This window comes from Dipodomys spectabilis, unplaced genomic scaffold (genome assembly GCF_019054845.1).
Source record: "Dipodomys spectabilis isolate Male_0828 unplaced genomic scaffold, ASM1905484v1 ptg000034l, whole genome shotgun sequence".
Lineage (NCBI taxonomy): Eukaryota > Metazoa > Chordata > Mammalia > Rodentia > Heteromyidae > Dipodomys > Dipodomys spectabilis.
The window spans coordinates 3,551,649-3,561,018 of record NW_024870711.1 but is presented as its reverse complement, the minus strand read 5'-3'; positions in this window follow the sequence as shown (position 1 = coordinate 3,561,018).

Here is a 9,370-nt window from a genome sequence, read left to right as displayed (position 1 = left end):
GAAAAAACATGGGGTAGGGTGAAATACACATGGTTACAAATGAACTAATCGCAGTAGAGTAGAATCTATGGAGATCCCAAATAGTGTAATTTTGTAGAAAGACAAAGTCAAAGTCCAACAAAATAAGTACTAGTTATGGGTTCTTGCAAGGGTGGGTGGCAAATGAAGTGGGGAAAGAGGGAAAATGTGGTCAAGAACTTGTGGAAGATACCACAGAATAAGAAAAATAAGGGAGAGCTGGGAAGGTGGCTCAGTGGTAGAGTGCTTGCCTTGCATGAGGCCCTGGGTTCGACTCCCCAGCACCACATAAGCAAAAAGAAAAAAAAAAACCGGAAGTGGCGCTGTGGCTCAAGTGGTAGAGCGCTAGGCTTGAGCTGAAGAGCTGAGGGACAGCGCCCAGGCCCAGAGTTCAGGCCCCACGACCGGACCTCCCCCCCCCCCAAAAAAAAAAAGAAAAAGAAGGGAAAGAGTGAATCAAAGGGAGGTGAGAATGGTAAAGGGATGACACCGATCAAGATGCATCATATTCATAAACAAAAAACCGGTAAAAACAAAAATACAGTAACTCAGGAACAGTGCCCAGGCCCTGAGTTCAAGCCCCAGGACGGAGACAACAGCAACCACCTCAACAACCAGTTGATCGATAATCCAATTCATACAAGGAACTTCTGGTATGCCAGTAATTCTCCCTGAGGAAAGCCGGGTGCCGGTGGCTCACGCTTGTAATCCTAGCTACTCAGGAAGCTGAGATCTGAGAATCATGGTTCAAAGCCAGCCCAGGCAGGAAAGTCCAGGAGACTCTTATCTCCAATGAACCACCAGAAAACCGAAAGTGGCACTGCGGCTCAAGTGGTAGAGCACTTGCCTTAAGCTGAAGAGCTGAAGAACAGCACCCAGGCCCAGAGTTCAAATCCCATGGCTCACACACACACACACACACACACACACACACACAAAATACTAGGGAAGGTAGTTCATTTCCTTTTAGTTAGCCTGGCCTCAAATCCCTACTGGCCAATTTGGGGACAAGCTCATTACTAGAAGGAAATCACTCATTTTTTTATACCTGCCATATATAAACATCACCCTCATGTCCCTTCCACTCCCCCCCCCAAACCAGTGACACAGCAGGTCATCAGAATCTACCACCACCTGTATATCATAATGACCATTAAACAAGCTTTAACATATCTTGCCTGATGTTCATATCCCTAGGGACAGGCCTTAGTTCTTTGCCAAACACACCTGTCCTGAAGTGCTCTTCCTCTCTGCCAAGTATTAGCAGTTAAAGCTTTTGGAGAACAAAGTTTCAAACTAACAAAAGAAAAGCAGTTCAAAGAAGCAGATGTTGAGGGCTTTGAAAGAACTCTTGCTACAATGGAGGTATGGCTCAAGTGGTAGAGGGTCAGACTTAAGCAATAAAAGCCAAGCGAGAGCTTGAGGCCCTGAGTTCAAGCCCCAGTACTGGCATAAAAAAAAATTTTTTTTAAAGCTGAGTTTCACTGACTCATGCCTGTAATACTAGCTACTCAGAAGGCTGAGATCTGAGGTGTGCAGTTCAAACCAGGGCAGAAAAGTCCCCATGAGACTCTTATCTCCAATTAATTGCTCAAAATCTGGAAGTGGTACTGTGGCTCAAAGTGCTAGAGTACCAGCCTTGAGCAAAAGAGCTCAGAGATAGTGCCCAGGCCCTGAGTTCAAGGCCCATGACTGACACAAAAATAAAATAAAATGGCTTTTACCAGAGTTTTTTTGGTCGGTTGTGGGGCTTGAACCCTGGGCCTGGGCGCTGTCCCTGAGCTCTTCAGCTCAAGACTAGCACTCTACCACTTGAGCCACACCTCCACTTCCAGTCTTCTGGTGGTTCATTGGAGACAAGACTTTCACAGACTTTCCTGACCGGGCTGATTTTTGTTGTGTTTTGTTTTTGCCAGTACTGGGCCTTGACCTCAGGGCCTAGGCACTGTCCCTGAGCAATTTTGCCCAAGGCTAGCATTCCACCATGTGAGCCACTGGGCCACTTCAGCTTTTTCTGTTTAGGCAGTATTGAGGAATTGAACCCAGGACTTCTTCATGCATGCTAGGCAAGCACTCTACCACTAAGCCACCTTCCCAGCCTCTGGGCTGGTTTTGAACTGCAATCCAGATCTCAGCCTCCTGAGTAGCTAGGATTACAGGCATGAGCCACTAGTGCCCAACAAAACAGGATTTTTTTTAATGTCTTTGTCCTCCCTGTCAGTTGTGGGACTTGAATTCAGGGCCTGGGCGCTGTCCCTGAGCCTCTTTGTACTCAAGGCTAATACTCTACTACTTGAGCCACAGCACCACTTTCAGTTTCTAAGTGGTTTATTGGATAAGAATCTCATGGGAACTTTTCTGCCCAGGCTGGCATCAAACTGTGATGCTCAGCTCTCAGCTTCCTGAGTAGATAGAATTTACAGGCATCAGCCACCAGTTCCCAGCAAATGCTTTTTGTTTGTTTGTTTAAATATACAGTTTAATACACATTATTTAATTTGTCTCAAAGGCTACCATGGAAAGGGTTAAAAACTTTTGGGGGGAAAAGCTATCAAGTTACCAACTCTGGGGCTGGGAAGGTGGCTCAGTGGTAGAGCGCTTGCCTCAAATGCATGAGGCCCTGGGTTCGATTCCTCAGCACCACATAAGCAGAAAAGGCTGAAAGTGGCGCTGTGGCTCAAATGGTAGAGCACTAGCCTTGAACTGAAGAGCTGAGGGACAGCGCGCAGGCCCAGAGTTCAGGCCCCACGACAAAATAAAATAAGTTACCAACTCTCCTCAGAAGGCTGAGATCAGGAGTATAGTTTGAAGCCAAACTAGGCAGAAATGTTTACTAGACTCCATCTCCAAAATAACCAGCCAAGAACAGTGCTAGAGGCATGGCCAAGTGGTAGAGCACCAGCCTAGCAAGCATGAGAGTTCAAACCACAGTACTTCCTTCCTGCACCCCCAAAAATATATATGGAGTGAATTAAAGCTAAGATATGCTGTCTCTGATGTCCAACACTCACTTAGAGGGTTAAAGCAGGAGGATTGAGAATTTGAGGTCAGTCTTGGCTACACAAGTTCTAAGATTTCCTAAGATATATAGGAAGACCCTGTCTCAAAAGGCTGCCCCTCCCCCAAAAAAGAAACGAAGACTGGGGCATTCAGTAATTGAGGTAATCTAATAGTGATGCTGTGTTATCATATATTTGATGGTTCTGCTCCAATTGAAAACCACTGGAATGTCTGCTTTCTCATTACCACCCTTCTTTCTGTTGAACTTCTGCGAAATGTTCTAACATACCAAAAAATAGTAATGACAGTATAGTGAGACCTGCTGTGCTATAGAATCTAGCTTCAGACATCATAGACAACTTTACCACTTTATTTCCTTTTGTATTTTTAAGTCTGTTGTAGGGGGATGGGGGAGGGTCCTGTGGTATGTTAAGGCAAGTTAGTAATAATATGTCTCATCATTCTTGAATACTTGGATATCCTTAGTAAAAATCTCTAAGTTAATCCATTAACCTGAAATCTAACTGGCAAACCAATCAATCAGACATTAATGCATTTTTTTTCTCTCACCACAGATTCCCTTGGTAGAACTGAAAGCTATTCATCAAAAGAGATGTGGGCGGTAGACCTACTGCTTGTCAGCCCACAGACCCAGTATTAGAACAGGAACAGATTTCTGAACTGGTAGCCAACACTTTAGACATTCATGGTATTCTTCCTACATTTTAAAGAAGTTATTTCTGTTAATTACAGTATTGACGCAGTAGCTGAACCTTTCCTCAGTTAGCTACAGTTGGGCTGTTGGTCATTTCTAGATGAGAGCAGGAAATGGGTTCCCTATGTAACCTCGTGACCTACTTCTAGGCCAGTCTTGCAGTCAAAGAAATGAGATCGCTCTCGCCTCTCCTTCCTGTTGCATATATGAGTGTTTCTCTCTCTCTCTCTCATATACATACACAGGAATGCATTTACACACATACACTGTTTTACCCAGAAGAAATGAGTGTGAGAAAACTCCTTTATGCTTCTTTGACTTTCTATGACCCCCCAAAGACCATCTCTTGAAGTTACTGTGCTAGTGATTTGGCCAAACATTCTCAGCCACTCATATTTCTGATCCAATTAAAAAGATCTCTACACTGAATCTTTATCTTTGCTTTTTTTTAAAAAAAAGGAAAACTTCTATGAGTTTTTGAAGATTATGATGAAAAAAGAAAGAAAAGTCTTTTCATAGGGGGTAACCATTAGAAATTCTGAAACTCAGGAACCATCAAAAGTAATTGGTTGGCTCTAAAGAAAGGGTAGAGGTGAGGGGTAGCTCATATGCAGTTCGATTAAGTTTACCTTTGGCCATTAACATCTACTTGTTATAATGTTCACAATAAGGGTTAAAACCAATACACATATTTTTTAAACCAGTTCAAAATGTGTGAACCATTTTACATACTTTATCTTCTGATCGCTAAGCTCTGGTGGGCCTAGATTTAGTCCAATATTTTTTCTTTCCTTTGTGCATTCAATTTCTTGGACTCATCTTTCAGCCCACACTTGAAATCCTTGAAATGGACATCTGCATCCCAGACTTTTCTTTTAAATGTTAAAACCTTCCACTGCTTTATCAGTTGTCTTTCTGCATGGCCCAAACTTCCCCCGTCACACCTGCTCCTGCAGTATTTGCATGGCTCAGTAAACAGAAGCATATGAGTACTCACTTCTTTCTCTGAAACCCCTTCCTGGAGTTTATGAGAAACACATTTATTTCTCTCCCCATACACTGAATTCATACATGCCCTGCTGAATTCTATTCTTCATCTAGTAGCTGATGGGGACTTTCCAAAAGATAAGTAGGATCATGACATTCCTGTATTCAAATTCTTCAGTTCTTCTCATTCCACTCAGAATTTAGAGCTGGCCCCTGAATCAAGACCCATAGACCCATACAGTCCACCCCAAACCTGTCTGACTTTCTTCTCCCTCATACATTCTTCTCTGGTCTTCCGAATGCTTCTACAAATGCCCCCAGGACCTTTGCTTCTGCTAGAACGCTCTTTCTCCATATGTCTCCACTTCCCCTTGGATTAAAGGTTACATATCCAAAAGATCTTCCTAAAATCCCTGATGATTGTGCCTATCACTTCTCTGAATCTTGACTATGTGTGGCATTCTTTCAGGACATATCAATATTATATATACACTGGGCTTGAACTCGGGGCCTGGATGCTGAACCTGACCTTGCTTTCTTTTTTCTTTTCTTCTTTTGCTCAAGGCTAGTGGTCTACCACTTTGAGCCACAGCTCCACTTCCTTTTTTTTTTTTTTTTTGTATTTTAATGGACATAAAAGTCTCCTGCACAGCTGGCTGTGAACCATGATCCTCAGATCTCAGCTTTCTGAATAGATATATGTGGCTAGAATACAGGTGTGAGCCACTGGTGCCAGCTTTAATGGTTCATTTTTTACATTTCCTATCTTTCCACCCCACTCCAAGAGCATTCAAATCCCATGAGGACAGGATCTTAACTCTCATTTGATGTTCCATTTCCTTTTACTTAGAAACAGGGCTTGTGGAACACACAAGGTGCCCAATAAATATTAGCAAAGGGCTCTAAGATTATTATGTATTCTATCTATCCCCACCGTGCACACCATTAAAGAACAGATGCCTTTTATATGGTTTTAAATGTTAAATTTTCAACCCTGATACAAATTTAAGAGGACTGACTAAATGAAAGAGCTATGCTGATTGTAAATAATTTAGTATTTGCGAACATGCATTCCACTCCATTCCCTCAGTCCTTACACCATCCCTGGCCCAATGATATGTGATTTATTACACTTTAAACTTGGGCCGCATCAACAAGTGTCTGAGCACAGATGATTGTGGGGGTGGTGGGGAAGGAATGTTAGTGCAGACAGGGCTGCTGTCTTAGCTATTGAGGTCTGACTAAAACAGACATTGGCAGTAGGGCTAGAACAAATCGGATCAGTTAGGAAGCCAAGGGACTTGGACTAGGCTAGAGCATATCACAATGTCTCTGGATGCCCTGGACTTTCAGTCATCTCAAAATCAATCTCATGCCTTGTAATTCTAGTTACTCAGGGGCTGATATCTGAGGAACATGGTTCAAAGTCAGCCAGGGCAGAAAAGTTGTGAGAATCTTATCTCCAGTTAACCACCAAAAAGCTGTAAGTGGCCCTGTGATTCAAGCGGTAGAGTACCAGCCTTGAGAGAGAAAGAAAAAAAAAAAAAAACAACTAAAGGACAGCATCCAGGGCCTGAGTTCAAGCCCGAGGATGAGTACACACACACACACACACACACACACATCAATCTGGTTGGGAAACTTCTTACAGGGAGATTAGTTTGTTCTTCTGATCCATTTATACTTTTAATTTCATTTGTGTTACATCTCAGCTTGTCCCACCTATCTCTGGACTCCTGTTTGGACCACCAGTATTGGCCTAGGCTAATTGTGCAGACTGATCAAAATTTAGGGCTGTCTGTACTAAGCTGGGTGGAGCACTGTTCCTACAAGACTTAACAATGCAGAGATGATGCTTCTTCTCCAGTAAATGTCTTGCTCATTCCACTTGAAGAAAAATGCTCACTTTTTCTTAAAGCTAGATGAAATTATTATAAAGATAAGATGGAAAATTAAATAGAGAATGGCTAGATGTGTTCTAAAAGAGAAGAGGAAAGAGTCAGGCATGATGGTGCATACCTATAATCCCGGCAACACAGCAGGAAGATTGCAATTTCAGACCAGTCCAGACAAAGTAAGCAGAAGATCCTATTTGAAAACCAATCTAAAATCAAAAGGATGAAGGGCATGGCGTAAGTGTTAAAACAAGGCCCTGAGTTCAATTCTCTGTACTGAAAAATAGAGGACTAGAATTTAAAATACATCCAAAACCATGGGAAGCTGAGATTTGGATGATGCAGTGTGAGGCCAGTCCAGGCAGAAAAAATTGCATGAGGTGTGGTCTCCACAAAGGGAAGCTGGACAGAGAGACACATGCCTGAGATCCCAGCAACAACGGGAATCCTAAAAATAGGTAGGTCTTGGCTTGGTTCTCACAGGAACAAAAAAACAAAAACAGGGCTGACAGCTTAAGGGAACTGCATCAGCCTCACAAGCATAAGGCCCTGAGTTCAAAGACCCAGGATCACCAAAGAAAACCAACATACATATAACAATTAATTTAGTGTAAAGACAGAAAAGCAGGACAATGGCTTAGAATACACAGATTGGTGATGATTGTGGTAATTTAATATTGTACTTCAAAGGAGAATTACAAGTTAAAGGAATAAAAAGCAATTCCATAAGAGATGTAGCAAATATGAGTGATTCAATGAAAAATGGTAACTTCACTGCCTAACACTTACCAATGTAAGTTAAGCATAGAGTAGATTAAGAAATTAAATGGACAGCTGCACCGAAGAGAATCCATAAGTTGTTACCACATATTTTGAAAATATAATTAGATCCAATCAAAACACAAATCAAGAACCTAAGAAACAAGAATGCATTTTAACCAAGTTTGCCACCTCTAGCCATGATCATAAATCAACAGCCAGAATGTCTGATTGGAATTGCCCAGCCCATCTTCTCTCATTCCATATTTCATTTCTTGACTGATAGCTGCCCCCCCCCCACTAGGGTGATGAGATGTCTGTCTCAGTGTTATTCTCAGAGATTACAGCCATAGAGCTAAGCAAGAATGAAATGTGGTCAAAACTTTAAAGTGTAGCAAAAAGGGAAAGACTTGACTATCCAACAGTGGCAGATGGTGAAATACATTAGCAGGCATACATATAATGAGAACCATCAAAACAATGCACAGAAAATGTTTTCTATAAAATGTCAAAATGTTCCTATTCTCACATTAAGGGAAAAAGAATACAACCTTGATAGACAGCATAATTCCAACACATAAATAGAGAGATGAGAAAGGCATCTAACGAGTCATCAATTTAAAGATACAACATTAAACGACAGTCAGAATTTTTTTCTAAAATGTCCATGCTGAGGAGTTCGGTAGGCTTGCCTGTGGCAAACCAATCTCCCGCACAGAGGGGTCTGGGTATGGAAATATGCTTGTCCCCAGGGATGAACTGTTAAAGATTTTCTATGAATTGCTATTTTATATTTAAAAATAAAAATTTGAGTGTCTCAACCTTGACAGCTTTGGTTGAGGCCTGGGCTTTGGAGTCTAGCCTGGACAGTTCAGGGATAACTCAGCCTGACATGATCTCAAATGGACCAGATTGTGCCCTGCCCTTGGCTGGAGGTGTCTCTCCATTTCAGTGATTGCGTGTATCAATGGTCACTTACCGGGGAACAGGGCAGGTTGAATTAAATAAATGACCAATTCAATCCTTCCTTTTTAGGGTAAAATGCTTTCTTGTTGTATCCTAGCGTTTGGACTGGAAGCAGCAACTTTGGGCAGTCTCTTACTAGCTTCTTGGGAAGAGGATTAAGTGCTATTATCGTGACTTCTCCAGGGACCTGGACACCTGACAGACAACCCCACCGAGTCCGCCGAGCCTAGGCCAACCGAGGCCTTCCTGACCGCGGATGAATCGTGTGTCTGGACAATTCTCTCACCCTCTTATTCTTTCTTACGAGTTACTTCAGTTGACCCTCCATGATTGCACCGTTTAAGATTTTAAATATAAAACGTTCACTTGCGCTCTCTCTCTCTCTCTCTCTCTCTCTCTCTCTCTCTCTCTCTCTCTCTCTCTCTCTCTCTCTCGTTCCTGAAGTCATAAAGCTTTTAGGGCTTTCCCTTTTTACTTCCTTAAGCAACTTCATCTTCTTGATCTTTTGTGGGAACATCCCACCCCAAGGCCCAGTACTTCTCAGTCTGATACCCCATGTGTGTGTGTGTATGACTTTTCCCTTCCCCGGTTTATTGAAACACCAGAAGAGTAGTTAACATCGCCAAACCCCAGCCCTGGAGCCCAGTCCAATCTCCACTTCGGGCCCATTCGCCACACCTGGCTAACTCCATCTGCTCCGCCTCACCGCCCCGTCCGCAGGCGGCTTTGGCCACGCATTTGGGATTATGTAACACAGGTGTCCCGGTCTTTATGTCCACGGGACTCTAAAAATAACGGCGCCGTGTAAACAATCCCCAGAGCCACGGTTCTACTCCGGAGTCCTGGGTGGGAAGGCGCCCGGCCCACGCGCAGGTGCACGCTCCTCTGCGGTGCGCATCTGGCGCCCGCACGCGCAGCGCCAGCCGTGACCCGCGGGCTGGGCCCCGGGGCTGGGGGGGGGGGGCGCGGAGCCGGTGCCCCGGGCGGAAGGGGCAGGTGTGTGGGGCAGGGACGGGGGGGGGGGGGACAG